The sequence below is a fragment of the Canis aureus genome, chromosome 9 (genome assembly GCF_053574225.1).
Source record: "Canis aureus isolate CA01 chromosome 9, VMU_Caureus_v.1.0, whole genome shotgun sequence".
Classification (NCBI taxonomy): Eukaryota; Metazoa; Chordata; class Mammalia; order Carnivora; family Canidae; genus Canis; species Canis aureus.
The window spans coordinates 58,131,746-58,149,083 of record NC_135619.1 but is presented as its reverse complement, the minus strand read 5'-3'; the positions used below and the strand labels follow the sequence as shown (position 1 = coordinate 58,149,083).

The following is a 17,338-nucleotide window of genomic DNA, read 5'->3' as shown; positions in this document are numbered from 1 at the left end:
TATGAACAATGCTGCTATGAGCATTCATGTACAAGTTTTATATTTCTCTTGAGTATATACTTGGGAGTAAAATTGCTTGGTCATATGGTAACTCTATGTTTAACTTTTTAAGGAAATGCCAACTGTTTTCTAAAGCAGCTCCACCATTTTATATTCCTTCCAGTAATGTGTGAGAGTTCCAATTTCTCCACATCATTTCCAACATTGCCATTATCTATCTCTTTTATTATTACTTTCCTAGTGGATATGAAGTGGTATCTCATAGTTTTAACTTGCATTTCCCTCTTGGCTAATGCTACTAAACATCTTTTCATATGGTTACTGGCCATTTGTGTATCTTTTTTGGAGAATGACTATTTAGATCCTTTGCCAAATGTTTAATTGGGCTATATATCTCTTAATTATTGAATTTTAAGAGTAGTTTATATATATTCTAGATACGAATTCTTTACCAGTTATATAATTTGCAAATATTTTCTCCCATTTTGTTAGTTTATCTTTTTACTTTCTTGGTATGATTTGCAACAAAAAAGATTTCAGTTTTGATGAAGTCCAAATTATCTAATTTTTCTTTTGTTTCTTGTACTTTTGGTGTATAGAGGATATTATCTAAACCAATGTCACAAAGATTTACTTCTTTCTATATATGTTTTTAAATAGGCTCCATACCCAATGTGGTGCTTGAACGCACAATCCCAAGATGAAGAGTCTTATGCTTTACTGGTTGAGCCAGCCAGGTGCTCCTACTTCTATATTTTTTAGGATGTTGTTTGTTTGTTTAGTTTTAAGAGTGTTTTTTTTTGTTGTTGTTTGTTTTTAGTTTTAGCTCTTACATTTAGGTCTGTGATCCATTCTGAGTTAATTTTTGGATATAATGTAAAGAAGTCATCCAACTCCATTCCTTTGTATGTTGTTTAGCACGATTTGTTGAAAAAAAAATTTTTCCAAGTTAATTCTTATGGTATCAGTGCTGAAAATAATAGACTATAAATGTAGGGATTTATTTCTGGACACCCCCCCCCAATCTGTTCCATCGATCTATATATCTATCCTTATGTTAGCACCACACTGTCTTGATTATATTTTACAGTAAGTTTCAAAATTGGGAAGCATGTGTCCTCAACTCTGTTCGTTTTTAGGTGTCAAAAGTATGTTTCTTAATTGGATAACTTTACTGACAATATTTATGCTTTAAAGTGTTGAAAGGGTGGAATGATCAAGTGTTGTGGATGTTTCTTCCTATGCATTTGTAGCTGCCTTAGTGATTTCCATCTTGTTCTTTTGAATGAAATAAATTACTAGTTTTAATATTATGTCCCACAAATTTTACTATGCGATTTGAAACAAACTTGAAGAATTTTAAAAAGAATTTATCTTTTTAAGTTGTATTAATTTTGTTTCCAGAGCCTTTCCCAAGACAGAAACATATTGTGTCGGCTTCTCTGGTCCAGCTGGGCAAAGATCCAGGATTTTAGCTATTAGTTTTTAGCTGGCTCAGGTCAGTAGCCACATGTTGGAAGCTGGGGTCCTCTATATGGAGGAAAAAAAATGAAAGGTGTCTAGGAAGAAAAGAAGTGAGTACCAGTATAACCAGAAAGGAAAAACAGCAAGTCGAGATAAATTAAATCCATAGTTTTTTTTTTTTTTTAATTTTTCCTTTCTAGAGAAGCATTAAGTTTGATTTTTAGAACTGTATGATGAAATAAAATTTTGGTGAAAAATTCTAATCAGTTTACTTATAGTAAAGAGGAAGATATAGGTTCTAATAAAATCTAGAATAAACACATAATTTTCAAGGAAGATTTTTGACTATTTACTCCAAAGTGCTACATTTGAAGATAAGCAAGAAGATGAGAAAGAGACCTTGACCAGAATTGTCCAAACAGCAAGTATCCAAGTCAGTCCTAAAACCAAGATCTCTTGGCTCCTAAGTCTGACTTCATCCTTCAGAAGAACACATTATAATAAACATGACTTAGGTTTAAGAAGAAAAATTGAGGGAGGGTAGAAAGGAATATCAGAGGAACACTACAACGTAATACAAATTTTGTATTTCTAGATTTTCTGTATGTGGCACAGAATGACACTAGTATTCCATGAAAGTTCTTAAGTCTCCTGAGGGAAACATAGGTTGCCTTCATATAAGTCTTCAATCAGATTCAGCCTATATACAGGAACTTGAACGTAGAAAGGCAATTGCTTACATATAAGCTATGTGTACATTCAGACTCTAAATGGTCAATTCTGCCATTTGTGGGACTGCAATCACTGTGAAACTGCCAGGATCTACTAGAGAAAGCGTGGAATTCCCCATTTCTTCTTTTCCCATATATGCAGTTAGGTTCCTGATTTATTATGATATAAACACTAGTTCAAGTTCCATAGATAGTGACAGGAGAATATTTTGTAACCTAATCTTGCTCTAAACAGATGTAAGAGACTTCCTTAGTCCTTCAAACTAGAACTTTAAGTAATTCCACTGTATATGTTCCTGATTGTTTTCATCTTGTCAGAATATAGATCCTTTACCTTATACCAGTATCTGAAATCACCTTTTATTACCACTACTGGACTTGAACCACATTGTTTTGGGAAAGGCTGACCTCACCCTATTGCAAAGGTATAGATGTGACCTTGATCTTGCTAAACTATTGTTATGCATTCCCAACTGAGCAATTGGTCCATGATTTTGGTAGCTAGAGTGAACAATAATGGTACGTTTTCTTACCCAATGGACTTAAAATCCTAATGGAAGTCAGCTTGGAGTTATTCATTCTCTTACCATTATGAAATGGTAGAGAACCTGAGTGAGGATTATGCCAACACAGAGAGAAACAGAGGCAAAATAACAAGAACAGGTTCTGTGTTTGAATCTGGTTAAGCTAGTCTGGGTTGGGTTTCCTGTCACTTGCAATCAAAAGAGTCCTATAAATATATTACTGAATGTGAAACTGTGACTCCCAGAGGAGAGAGTAAAGGAGGAAAAGAGAGAGTAGGGGGAAGAATTCCTAGATCATCTTGAATTAAAAACAAAAAATATGAAACACAATTTCAAAAATACACTGGAAGAAATAGCAATGTTAGACTGAAATAAATGATCCTGGAATTCACAAGGCAAATTGCTAGAATGATCGTTATAAGGCTCTTTTGAAGAGTTTGGTTCATGAAGGAACAAGGTAAATGGCTGCTCCAATAAAACAAAAAGAAAGGGTAAATAACCAAAGGAAGTCCTTTACGAAAGGACTTTCTAATCAAGAACAATATGCTTAATACCTCCATTTCTCATAATTTTCCATTCTTTTGTATAGGTTTAACCTTTCTTTGCCTCTTTGGAGATTAGTGGGGGAAAAAAGAATAAGAATGTAAAGAGCTTAATTAAGGCTCTTTGCAAATGAGCTTAATCAAAGAGGTTAAGTTTATTTTCTTATCATTCAGTCTTCATGTACACTGTGGCTTTTTTGAAAGGACAGGAAGACATGCATTTTTTAAAAAAAATTCCTTAAAATGCATTAATTCATTGGCTTGTACTTTCCAAGCCTGAAAATATCTCTGAGATGATTTTGAAAAGAAGTTATCAAAGGCAAATATTTTTCTTCTTTCCCCAAATTCTCAAAACAGAAATTTGTCTCTTCACATCTCTGTAAGTACTGCTTATGAAGAAGCCTCTTGAGGGGAAAAGGGGAACAAATGAGAACTGAATTTGGCTAACAAGATTAAATTATAATTAGGAAATGTGTTTCAGAAAGTCCAAGGTCATCAGCCTCCCCAACACTGCTCTCTCAGGCTTTGCTTTTGCACCCAGCTCTCCGACTATTGAAATGGTGTTGCATAGGAAGCCCAAGGACTTGGTGACATCTTATCAGCTTTTTCTTCCTTTTGAGGCTTTCAGTATTTCTCCACCTTGGATGTTAGCAATTGATTCTTGCCTGAGAAGTGTTCCCGCACCTTCATAGCATCTTCTCAATTCTCACTCCTACCCCCAGTGTACTTGCTTCTTAGTATTAGTTGAGATGGGCTGCTTTCTTTCTTAAGATCATGATTTTCCCATGTTCTCCCATCTTTCTTCCTGCTTGAATTCAATTTCCTATTAATGAAGCAAATGACTTCTTTTGGTCCAAGACCCTTGCTCTGTGTACCCGATTGGGAGAGGAAGAATAGATATTACGGAGGAACTACAATGCATAATATGCTTTATAATCATGAAAAAAAATGAAAAAGATAGAAAAAGACAATTGATGATAAGAGGAAACATCTTTGTGTGTTTCTTTAAGTGGAAGAATGATGGTAGGTTATCTGCCTTCAAGGATCCTTTTCTTCTGATATAATGAAATAACAATTTTGTTTGAGCAATGGGTCCTTCACAAGGATTCAACTTCTGAGACTTCCCTGAAGCTATGGTAGACATAGGCCTCAGTTCTGACCAATGGGATGTTAACAAAGGCAAACCCCTTTGACACTTTACCTTTTACTATTCTCATTTTTTCTTCCCTGCGTTAAGGACATGATTCATAGGATTCAAAAAAATTATCTTGTGATGTTGAGAAAGAAATCATAGGATATTGTTGGTTAAGAAAAACTACCTGGACTGCTAACCACAAACCTTTTGACACATGAGAAAAATACCTCCCCCGCCCCCGATTGTGTATGCCACTGAGTATTAGAGGTATATAAATATAAACTGAATATGTTTGTGTATGTGGAGATATGTGCTTGTGTGTGCATAATAAATTATAATGCAAACTCTACTCCCAAGTCAAGGAATAATTTTTTAAAACGTAGCACAAAGATTCATAAATGGATATACCAACATTTATTTAACCAGTGCTCTCTGGCAAATGTTTAGACTTCCACATCTCAAAGAGCAGCAATGTTATTCACCTGGGAGATTTTACATATATAAAATCTCTCTTTATATATGTATTAAATATATATATGTATATATAATGTATGTATGTATATATGTGTATATATATGTATATGTGTGTATATATGACTGTGTGTGTATCATTCTGTGGGGTTAGTGTGGGGGCATTTCTGACATTTAATGGATGAAGGAAATCAGTATTAAATCTCCTGCAATGCACAAGCCAGGCACATAAATAAAATGTATCCACAAATGCCAATATTACCCTGTTAAGAATCATCAGTATAGGTGGTTACTTTTTGAATATTATAAGTAATGTAAAATGTGTTAATTTTACACAAGCAACTAATGATTTTCTTAGTGGAAATTACCTAGAAGTAAAAAATACTAGGTCCAAGTTCAGTTATTTTAAGATTTTAAGAAGATGAATGTATCTATGTATAATTTTTTTCATACTGTCTTTCAGAAAATCTGAGCCAATTAGAGTTCCAAATTATTTATTTACATTTTGCTAATACAAGTAAATTTGGCTTTTAACAATAGAAGTTGCTTAACATTGAGTTAACCTGTCCTTAAAGTGGGTCATCTCTGCCCTCAGGTGTGTGCCATTGCTGCTGTGTAAACTAAGATTAAGACTTCTGGTGAAGGCATGGGTGTGGGGGATACTAATCTCATTTCTTAAAATATTTTGCTCCTTTTCTCCTAGAAGCAGTGAAGTCATTCTCATTCTCCCAAAGATTGTAACAGTGAAAATGCAAGAACACTTGCATAGACCTTTCTAAAATTACATATTCTAAGCTTAAGTGACCCTAAGAGGTATTTTCATTATTTTAATTTTAGAGATGAGGAAATGGGGATATTAAGACTTGCTTGTCGAAGGAAGGAAGGAAGGAAGGAAGGAAGGAAGGAAGGAAGGAAGGAAGCAAGGGTCTTCTTAGAAATTGCTGTTATAAAATGAGCCCAAACATGCTCATTTCTGAATGAAACATGCAAATTTCTGAATAACAAAATTGTCCTATAAAGTGATTAATAAATCACAATGATTTTGCTGTGTGACTCCAAGGCTTAAAAAATGTATTCTATATATAATCTAAGAAATAGAAAACACCTTAACCAAGGAATTTAACATCATGATCTACAGTTAACAACTATTAACATTTTGGGGTGTTTCACCTGTGTGTGAGTGTTTGTGTCTGTGTATTTGTGTATATATTTTTATACAAATCAAAATAAATATGTACTACGATGTATGGCATAGTCACCCTTTTACTGCTTGTGTTCAGCACAGGAGGTCCTCAGTATATCTGCCGAATGCTGGGCTTGAAGGAGGAATGTCATGGTTCTTTTAGATTTTGTGTCCATCCATCTGTACAACATCGAGATCAGTCTTCCTAAGTGCTGAGTAGCCACTTGCCTTACACTGCAAAATATTCCTTCTCTTTTATGGATGAAAATACTCAGGTTCACAAAGTTAAATGGTTTTCTCTATATTACACTGTGAATAAATTGCAGAAATAAAACTTGAGTCTGGAGGGCACCTGGGTGGCTCAGTGGTTGAGCTTCTGTCTGTGGCTCAGGTCATGATCTTGGGGTCCTGGGATCAGGTCCCATAGGAGCCTGTTTCTCCCTCTTTCTAGGTCCCTGCCTCTCTCTCTCTGTGTCTCTAGTGAATAAATAAATAAAACCTTTAAAAAAATAGACAAGTCTGGACCTCCGTATTTTAAGTTTTATGTTTTTACCTTTTATGTTCAGTACTCCTCTAGATACATCACAGTTGCTTCAAATTCCTTTTTTTTTTTTTTTTGGTTAGAATTACATTAAGAAGTAAAATACAACTTATATTTGTGGACTTAATACTACAATAAAAATGAATGCCATATATATATATATGTATATATATATACAGTTAGACTAATTTGTTTTCTCACATCAAATTTAATAACCTTCTTATAGATGTATACATTGTAATTGCTTGGTTACCATGAAACTATGTGGATTTTTGTCTATAACCATATATATTTCTGAGTAGTTATATCATATGCAGATGGAATGAAGCCTGACTTTTAGATGATATATTGTGTTGGGAGAGAATGTTGTAATGGTAAAATTTATATACAAAGTATCTCTTAGTGCTATCCACACTTGGGAATACTAATTGTGCCTTTAGAAATAATGCTGCAATAATGTGGTTTACTTGGATACAAAATTAGGAGCCGTAACATGGTGTTCCTGTAATTTGTGTATCTCCTTGCCAGTATTATCTTTTTGTTTGCAATTTATGATTTTTCAAAGTATTATATTGTTTCCTTTATTTTTAATGCTTGCCCTAAATGGCATAATTGCTGACAGGAAGAACGGGAGTAGAGTACAAATCCATTTTCCCACACTGCTCCTCACTGACCTAAAAACTTCTAGCCTGGCTGCTCATCACTACCTCTTCAGCCTTTCAAATTTCATCCCTGGCTTCTACAGCTGACTTGTGTCATAGCATGTTAATTTCTTAAACACAAATCTAAAGTAGGTGCATTTGTCTTCTCCATTTGACCTAGGAACAGTGAGAGGATATTAAACAGGATTGATGAAGAAGAAATTGCCCCTAGTTTACTGCGGGAAAATAAGAAGGAGGAACCAAAATCCAGGCCTTTCAGAGGAAACAATTCAAACTATTGCAAAAACTAAATGAGTCACCAACTTTGCGTTCAACTGAATATTGGAAGAAATGAGTAGCAACCATGTTTTTTTCTGAACCCCTAAGGAGCTTTTGGACTCAACCCCTAAGAAAAAAATACGAAGGAGATTCATAAAGACTCATTTTTAAGTGCTCACATAAGAAATATAGATAGGATATTTGGAAAGAGTTTGAAGAAGGGAGCAATCAGTAAAATTTAGAAAGACACATGATTTGATTAGGTCTAAGAGTATTTTTGTATACCATACATCGTCACATAGCCACACTTTCCTAGGCCAGAACAGTCTCAAATCAGAATTTTTTTTCCTTTTCTTCTGTTGATAAGAATGAAAAAAATCCCCAGGCCTTGCCTTATTCTGGTGCATCCAACCACAGGGAACACACTGAGCTGCTTCCTGTGTGGATCTCTCTGACTTACTCTTAGCGATATCCACATAGAGACCTACATAAGGAGCTCTAGCCAGAGCTTCCCTCCATCCTCACAGGGAGGTGAGCACTAACTGGGGGTGTGGCACACATATGTCCTGCTAGCAGCTAGTCATGGGTTTATATACGGGACAGTCAGGGTAACTCTCCCAAATGTGTGAACATGAACACATTTGTTGCTTCAGCTTTCAGCTCTGTGATTTTCAGTGCTATAGTCCTTGCCTTTTACAGCTTATTGATAAATGTTAGGCCCTCCTGTTCCCGCCTAAGGTAGCTTCCAGACTATGTGACTTCTGTAAGTCATACTGGGCGAAGGAAGCATCAATCCATACCCTATGAAGTACTAACTCAATTTTCTTTTTCTATGAAGTCTGGAAAGCCACATATTTATGAGTTGCAAGCTAGGAAGCTTACTTACAACAATCCTCGTTCTAAAGTAAACTCATATTCAGGTAAGGAAAACATTGCTACAATTGCAACGTTGTTATTCTTACCACTTGTGTCAGGGACCTTAGAACAATTTGGTTTGCATAAACATGGTACACTCTTTGGCCAATAAAATAAAACTAACACTCCCTTTAGCCAAATGCAAATTGTTAGGATTAACAACCAGGGAATCAAACCACAGAAGTGAATGTAGCAGCTGAGAATCCAGGAAATACTGATTATATAGCTTAATGAGGGCATAAAAGATATAATTTAAGACTTTATAATCATATTAATTAAAAAAAAATCTTTAGCTGACATATTTGATTTTTCCAATATGTGGTCCCCTACACAAAGTCTGCTTCTTCTAGTGGGAAGCAACACACAAGATCCCTCCAGTGTATCTGCTTGTGAGAACTGGACCTGTAACAGCAGCCCATGCCAGAGTAAGGGGCTATCCCCAAATCCCAATCCTTAGCAATTTTAACAACCAATAGTTCCTTACTACTTCCTATTTGCCAAGCATTGACTGTTATACCTCTTCTACAGTTAAACTCAATTATTGTGAACAATATCCATTCATAAATTTGAGAAGTTTCTGAAGGTTAAAATGAGAGTATATAAGACAAGTTCAGGGGTACCTGAGTGGCTCAGTGTTTGGGTATCTGCCTTTGGCTCAGGCTGTGATCCCAGGGTCCTGAGATGGAGTACCGCATCAGGCTCCTAAATAGGGAGCCAGCTTCTCCCTCTGCCTATGTCTCTGCCTCTCTCTGTGTCTCTCATGAATAAATAAATAAAATCTTAAAAAGAAAAAAAAGAGTTCACTCAACTCTAGGAAGGATAAAGTTGTTGTACTGAAGAAATCAGGCACTGGACTGAAATAAATATTAAGGAAACATATTTTACATAGTGGATTTATTTTTAATGTTAGGAAAAGAACAGACAATCCAACACTGGACTAGAGAATTAGGATGTAATTAATAAGATTAAGATTACCTTTAAAGTCTGCATAAAGACCTGAGCCTACAAAGGTTGGGAATCTATAATCACCAGGCTTTCTCTTTAAATGGGGAGAAACGGACAGCTCAGGAGTACACAGTGTTTGTATCACTGAATATGGGCCAGGTTTAATATAGTGGTGCCCTGGAGAATTGGAAACAATCCTAGTTTGTAAATCATCTTAATCCGGTTGAATCTAAATGAAATATATTTATCTGCATTATATAGGAAGCTAATACAAAATGAAGAGTCCATAAAGTTGGAAATTAAACTCATAAAATGAATTCCAAAGCAAGCATATTACCCAAATTAATAAGAATTTAAAATGCTCTGAATCTGCTAGGGGTAAAAATAATCCATACCAGCCATTTTTGAACTCGTGTTGATATTGTACCAGTGACATTATTTTACTGATCCTGCACTGTTGAAAAGGCGGAAAGACAAAGACCTCTTTCTTTCATGTTGCCTTGGATAATGCACAAATGTGAAGATTTCCAATACCAGCAACTAAGATATTGAATTATATGACATGTATTCTATACGTCAGGTTCTATTCTGAAAGCCTGGCATAAGTAAACTCATTTAATATTTAAAACATCATTAGTTTTGTTTCAGATGATGGAATATGCCAGGGGACCTCGAGCAGTGCTGCATCAGCCTATAGTGATAGCCCTTAGGTATTTTCCTTTTGGCAATGTTTGCTTCATTTATGAGAAATCAGATTTGATATACTGTCACTAGGAGAGCATGATACCGTAAGGCTTAATCTATTTTACTGTGAGATATTGTTTATCATTTACAAAAGATGAGGAGGGAAAGCATGATATGATTTCAGTTATATATATATATATATATATATCCTTCTTTTTTCTAAAAAAAGAAAAAAAAAAGAAGGATAGTGATGAGATTGTATCTATAGGGTTAAATGATGAATGGTCCTCTCTTAGTCCACCTGCTCAAAGATGATGGGTAGATAAAATGGTCAGGGGAATTCTGGTTCTGTTCAGGTCTTTGAAATAGTTCAAGGAAAGGTAACCGATTTAAAGATTTGCTAAAAACAATTATAGGTAATAACTAATTATTAACTGTTATTTTAGTCATATAATAAAGGATTAATTAGTTGAATAGTCTTTTGAATAGTGTCTTTTGTAGATTTCTGAGCCATTATTTCACTTCCTTAAAAAAAGCACTTATTCCTATGGCACCTGGAGAGGAGTTGAGAGTTTCCAAATCCTTATAAAAATTCCTCTAGGGCAAAAATTTAGGCAACAGGACTAAATGTTAATTCCAAGTCAAAATATGGTGCTTGTTCCATCAAAGAGCAACTAAATTCAAATAAACCACACACTCTCTAATTAACAAAAAATTAAAACTATTTCTCTGACATCTGAAGAGATATGGACTCCTCAGACTATTTATATTAGAAATGAGAGAAATGCTTATTAGTTGTTCTTGATGGTGGAATGAAATCTTAATGTGTAACTGTCAGTGGAGACCCATTTAGTTATGACAAAATATTTCCCCCAATGCATCCTACAAGTATTTACACAAAGAAGTCATCTCTTTTACCTTTGCTTGGTTGAAATACAGCCAATAAATTACTCATTAATGAAGGGAAGTCCAACATTTTAATAATTTTAATGTTAGCTTAAAATGACCAAAATTGTAGTGATAACTTCATGAGTCTTATCTCAACAGACTTCTGGTGCCTTAAGAAAACTGAAGGATTGGAGAAAATATCTAGCTGGAATAAAGTTTTCTTTTCTCCTCCTTCTCCTCCTTACCCCCTCCACCTCCTCCTCCCCTTTTTGCTACAAACGAGTCAGATAGGAAAGCAGAATCTACAGCCTTCCCGGCCAGTGGTAGCATGCTACTGCAGAAATGCAGGAGACAATCTTTCTAGACAAGGCAGTTGAGAAGAAGGGAGTGATTAGAAGGGGGGTTGGTTTGGCATGCACGGTGCACTTTGGGAATGTTATTGTGCATGGAACGGCTTCCTGTGGAAAACTATTGCCCAGAAGAAAAGATGTTTGGTTTTCATAAGCCAAAGATGTACCGGAGTATAGAGGGCTGCTGTATTTGCAGAGCTAAGTCTTCCAGTTCTAGATTCACTGACAGTAAATGCTATGAAAAGGACTTCCAGAGCTGTTTTGGGTTGCATGAGATTCATTCAGGAGACACTTGTAATGCCCATGTCCTGCTTGTGAAAAGATGGAAGAAATTGTCAGCAGGATAGAAAGAAAAAAAGAAAGGGAAAGAAAGAAAGAAAGAAAGAAAGAAAGAAAGAAAGAAAGAAAGAAAGAAAGAAGAAAGAAAGAAGAGAAAGAAAAGAAAGAAAGAAAAAAAGAAAGAAGAAAGAAAGAAAGAAAGAAAAGAAAGAAAGAAAGAAAGAAAGAAAGAAAGAAAGAAAGAAAGAAAAAAAGAAAGAAAAAAAGAAAGAAAGAAAGAAAGAGAGAGAGAAAGAGAGAAAGAGGGAAAGAGAGAAAGAGAGAAGGAAAGAAAGAAAACTGGAATCACGTGGTAGGACCACGTGGTCCTGCAAGGGCAGGACCCAGTCTGAAGACTACACTGAAACCAAAGAAAGTGAAAACTCTTTCTGGAAACAGAATAAAAACTCACCAGATCAGTAAACTACAGAAGGAATTTAAGTGTCACAATGCTGATGCTCATAGTACCACCTCAAGGGCCTCCTCAGCTCAATCTCCTTGTTGGAGTAACCAGTGAGATGATGGCTCAGACACAGATGGCCTCTGGCTCTAACACAATGCCAGTTTTTCCCTTTTTAGATCTCACATACTAGAACAGACAGAAAATGTGTTGTGGGATTATCTATAAAGGCCATCTGGGGAAAGTCCTCATTGACACACATCTATTCAAGCTTGGCTGCAGCAATAAGAGAAAGCAGCTGCTGAGAAACGGGAGGAGCAGGGGCCAGAGCCTTTGCCCATCTCCACTCAGGAGTGGTGACTGAAGTTTAGGTAGAAAGGGCACAAAAATGATTTAAATTTTGGAAAAAAACCAAAGCAACAAAACCCTCCTATTTTTAACTTGCATACCTGCTATTCTGCCAAAAGACAATTTCTAGAAGAGTTTTGAATGGGGTTTTTTCTCCTCCAGTTCCACAAACTCTGAAGCCAGTGTCTAACTTACTAGAAGAAAAAAAGAAATGTACATAATATTTAAGATACTGAATGTTTCACAGGAAAGCTGAATTCTGCTCTAATGTGCTTTATAAGTCTTTTTTTTTTTCTAATCCCCTTCTAATGAATGAAACTAGGGGAATTTCAGGGAACAGAGATGGGATTTGTTGTATGATAAACATATGTAGTTTTAGTCTTTCTATAGTGAGAAGCAGTGGTTGGGGCATTTTTTTAAGCTGGCTGGGTATACTTGTTTTCCTTCATGACAATAAATTTGTCGTGACTCAGTAACATGGACTTTCCCCTAGAGGTAGTTGTTAATAATTCTGAAAAAATAAGGTCTTGCCAAAGTTCTGATGATTCAAACCTATATACTATATACTACTGAATACAAGGCAGGACGGACTAAACTCTGGTGCAAATACCATGAAGGGGTAGTCTCTAAATCTACAGAGAGGTAACCTGACTATATATGTGTTGCATCCCATGTCACCTCTCTCCACATTGATATTTGATAAAAGCTTTTAATCTATATTGAAACTTCTAAAGAAGAATGCAAGCTCCTCTGGGGAAATGTCAAGTTTTAGGATGAGCAGTTACCACATGGTAGAGATCACGTTCTATTAAAAAGGTTAAATTATCTGAAAAAATGTGCAAGTCTTCAGGATGTCATACAAAGAAATAAAAGTGAATGCTTCTTGGGGCACATTCCTTAGAGGGCTTGCCTAGTGTGTAAATAGTTGACTTTTGTTTGTGTTACATGACTGGAGACTTCAAAAATCTGCACAATTCAGCTTTAGCTCTGGATTAATTCAGTTGACTTTTGTGAACGTTTTATTTGTGTCGAGTGGTTGGCTTGTTTTAACCTATTAGGATTTCTTTCTTTTTTTTTTTTTTTTGTCATTGTTGTTTTTCCACTCTGTATTAAAATAAAATTCTACTAAAAGGGAAAAAAAAGTCAGATAATATCCAATGGTAAATATATTGGCAGACCCTTATTTAAAATTCAATTCTTAAAAATAGAATTGTGAAGAAGTTAAATGCTCTTGACTTCCTGGTCTAGAATACTATTTATGAGATGCCAGTGACTCTTTTTAGAAAATGGGGATATAAATTTTATTGCTTGTCAGGACTGGTAATTATTATAAGACCTAGTATTTTTGATTTGCTAAAAATAAAATTCAAAGATTTATTCATTTAAAAAAATATTCAACTCATATGAAGGTGAAGGTCCGAGTTTGCAACTGGGCATCCCAATTCCGAAGCAGTTATTTAATTAATTTATTTTTTTTTTTTAGATTTATTTCTTTATTTGAGAGAGAGAGAGAGAGAGAGAGAGCAAGTGAGAGAGTGTGAGAGAAAACATGAGCAGAGGCAGGAAAGCAGGAAGCCTGATTCAGGGCTTGATCCCAGGACTTGGAGATCATGACCTGAGCTGAAGGCAGATACTTAATTGACTGAGCCACCCAGGCACCCCTAAAATTACATTTTAATCTCCTCTTATGTTTTATTGTTTTTGATGTCACCGTTGACCTCTTTTTGTGTGTTCCTTAATTGATTATTACAATTAGTTATTTTTACTATTTTTGTTTTTTAACCTTTGTATTAGCTTTATAAGTAATTTATCTACCTTTACTGTGCATTTACTTTTATCGGTGAGATTTATATTATTATATAATTTCTTGTTATTAATTAATGCCCTTTCTTTTCATCGTAAAACTTTAATGTTTCTCATAAGGCCAATTTAGAGAAGATGAACTCCTTTAGTTTTTTGGTATTATTTTTTAAAAGATTTTATTTATTTATTCATGAGAGAAACACACACAGAGAGGCAGAGACACAGGCAGAGGGAGAAGCAGGCTCCATGCAGGGAGCCTGATGTGGGACTTGATCCCCAGTCTCCAGGATCATGCCCTGGGCTGAAGGCAGGTGCTAAACCGCTGAGCCACCCAGGGATCTCCTTCTTTAGTTTTTTCTTAACTGGAAAATTACATCACTGTTCAGTTGTGAATGATAATCTGCCTGGATAGAATAAACTTGGTTGGGAGTTTTTTCTTTATTTTCTGTCCTTTGACTGTATTGAGCTACTCCCTTATAGCTTACAATTTTTTCACAGAAAAATATGCAGATAGTTTTATGAGGATTCTTCTGTATATAACAATTTATTCTTCTCTTGTTTTTCAGGTACTATCTTTAACTTTTGACATTTTAATTATAATGTGTGTTGATGTGAATCTTTTGGGTTCTTTATTTGAAACTCTCTGGGATTCCTGGCTTTGGATGCCTGTTTCCTTCTCCAGGTTAGTGATATTTTATTTCTTCAAATATATATATTTTTAACTTTCTCTCTCTCTGCTCTTTCTGGGACCCCTATAATAGGAATGTCATTCTACTTGATGTTATCCAATAGATCCTTAAGCTATCTTCACTTTAAAAAATATATATTTTTAAATTTTTCTGGTCTGTTGGGTGAGTTTCACTGCCCTGTCTTGTAACTCACTGATCCTTTCTTCTGTTTCATCTAATATGCATTTGAACAACTCTAATGTATTTTTGGGCGCAGTTATTGTATTCTCCAGCTCCATGACTTCTGTTTGGTATTTTCTTATATTTTCTTTTTTATTGATGTTCTCATGGTGTTCATCCTTTCTTTTCTTAAGTTTGGTGAGCATGTTTATGACTATTACTCTGAACTATTTATTAGGTAAATTACTTATTTCTAGTTCATTAAGATTTTTTTTTTCTTGAGAGTTTATATTTTTTCTTTCATTTGGAATATATTCCACTGTTTTCTCATTTTGCTTGACTCTCTGTATGCTTCTTTCTGTTAGATGAAATAATCACTTCTCTGAGTCCTGAAGGAGTGACCTTATGTAGGAGATAAACTGCCCTAGCTCATGGTTGTCTCTTGTACCTTTGTTATTTAAGCAGGTTGATTTTTTGATAGGTTGCAGGTATTGAGGGTATGCCAAGATTGCCAGGATTCCAAAGGAGTCTCAGTCAGCACCTAGTTTCAGGGTGATATGAAGTCAAGACTCTCAGGCAGTCTTTTTAAATTATGCAAATAAACGCAGTCCCATGGAACTGCAATTTAAAACCCTGCTCGCCTTGAGACCAGGTGGTCAGAAGATGTCTCCTGAGCAGCAGTAGCAATAGTTGGGGCTTCAGACAAATGTATGAACTGTTTACTGGGAGGTACTGGTGAGTTGTACTGAAGCTAAGGGAGAGCACAAAGATGGTATTTTCCAGCTTACAATCCCAGAGAACAACTCTTTAATCTTTAGCTATGTGGAAAATCTGAAGTCTGCCTCCCACGTTACAGTTCCAGGAAAAACTAATTGTCCTTTTACACAGAAAGACTTGGGATATGTGTCAGTCTACTGTGTCATGCCCAGTGGGTGGTAGACTGCCAAGAATTATCTCTCTGATTGTTACAGTCCCCCTGGGACCCATGAATGCAAGTCCTCTTAGCCACAGAGCCAGTGATCAAGAAGCATCCTCTGTGTAGACTTTATGTGCCTGCTGCTTTAGAGAGATAGTGGGAGAGCACAGGGCTAGGGCACACTTGCCATCTTTAGCAGAGTCATTGGAGTGTGCAAGACCAGGGTACATTTGCTGGTACTATTAAGGTTGAGGGAGAACACAAAAATGTTGTCTACCAGCATCTGCATCCTTAGAGTTTCAACAGGTCCCTGTTCCTCCAGCAGATGCTTTGAGGTTATCAGATGTATCTCCACGTACTCTATGGGTGCTTTTCAAAGTCCTATCTTTGTATTGGCCCCCATGGTGAGTGAGTTTGTGCGAGGCTCCTTTAAGGAAAAGTATCTAGGTTCCCTGCAGCCCTTTGTTTTGCCTAGACGTGAGTTCCATTGTTTTTTAAAACCAGACATTTTGGGACTTATTTCTCATCGAAGGCCTCAAAGAGTTGGGGTGCATGATGTGGAGCACAGACTCCTTGCTCCTCAGAGAGAAGCTGTGGATTTTTGAGATCCTTACTGATCGTAGGTTGTCATGCCAGAGTGGTCTTTGTAGTGAGACTGAACCTCTGCCTCTCCTACCATCTCAATGTGGCTCTTTTTTTTTCTGTTTGTTTTGAAGGAGCTGTTTAGCTCATTTTCAAGTCATTTTTCAGAGGGAATTAATTTTTCATATGTAGCTATAGATGTGATGTGTTCATGGAATGAATTGACTTTAGAATTTCCCACACCACCATCTTGGACCACCCCTCTGTTACTTTTAATTGGATATTACACATTTTATATCTTATCCTCTTAGGAACTAGATTTTTTAAAATTCTTATTAGTATACTTGAGTTTTGTTCTGAGGTATAGTTATGTTACATGGAAGTAGTTTGATCTGGCTAGAAAAGATGGTCTTACTCTTAACGTTTGTTAAGAGGGACTAGAGTTATCATCACTCTAAGACTATTTTCCCCCAGGACTGAGACAAAAAGAATATGTGGGTTCTATCCAGTGCCCCATGAATCATGAGGTCTTCTAGTCCAGCTGGTGAAATTAATAGTATTCCAGGAATTATGTGAAAGCTAGGCATTTTTTTCCTGCTAAGACTTCCAGGTGGCTCTTTTCTCAGCCTGGTGTAATTTTCTCACATGCAAGTATTGATCAGTATCAGCTGAAAACTCAAGTGGAATGTTGCCTATTTCCAGACTTCTGTCTCTGTTTAGCATTGTGTGGTATGGTTGGATATACATACATCAATTGTCAAAGATTCTTTTTTTCTCAGTAGGGTAATTCCTACAGAGCAACTAACTTAGGATTTAGTATGCTAAAAAAT

General features: G+C 35.8%; 1 long non-coding RNA gene and 1 pseudogene across 5 annotated transcripts in view; one reads left to right on the top strand and one right to left on the bottom strand.

The window, feature by feature from the left end:
* LOC144320170 (uncharacterized) overlaps window positions 1-17,338 on the bottom strand; it is a 115,622-nt gene that overhangs the window by 97,834 nt on the left and 450 nt on the right. For 3 of the 5 annotated variants that reach the window (XR_013385731.1, XR_013385732.1, XR_013385733.1), the window contains exon 3: window positions 12,461-12,553. The exons of the other annotated variants lie outside the window; for them this stretch is intronic. This is a non-coding gene — a long non-coding RNA (uncharacterized LOC144320170). The remainder of the gene's footprint in view (window positions 1-12,460; window positions 12,554-17,338) is intronic. 5 annotated transcript variants of the gene reach the window in all.
* LOC144320169 (SIN3-HDAC complex-associated factor-like) lies at window positions 11,384-12,371 on the top strand (annotated as a pseudogene).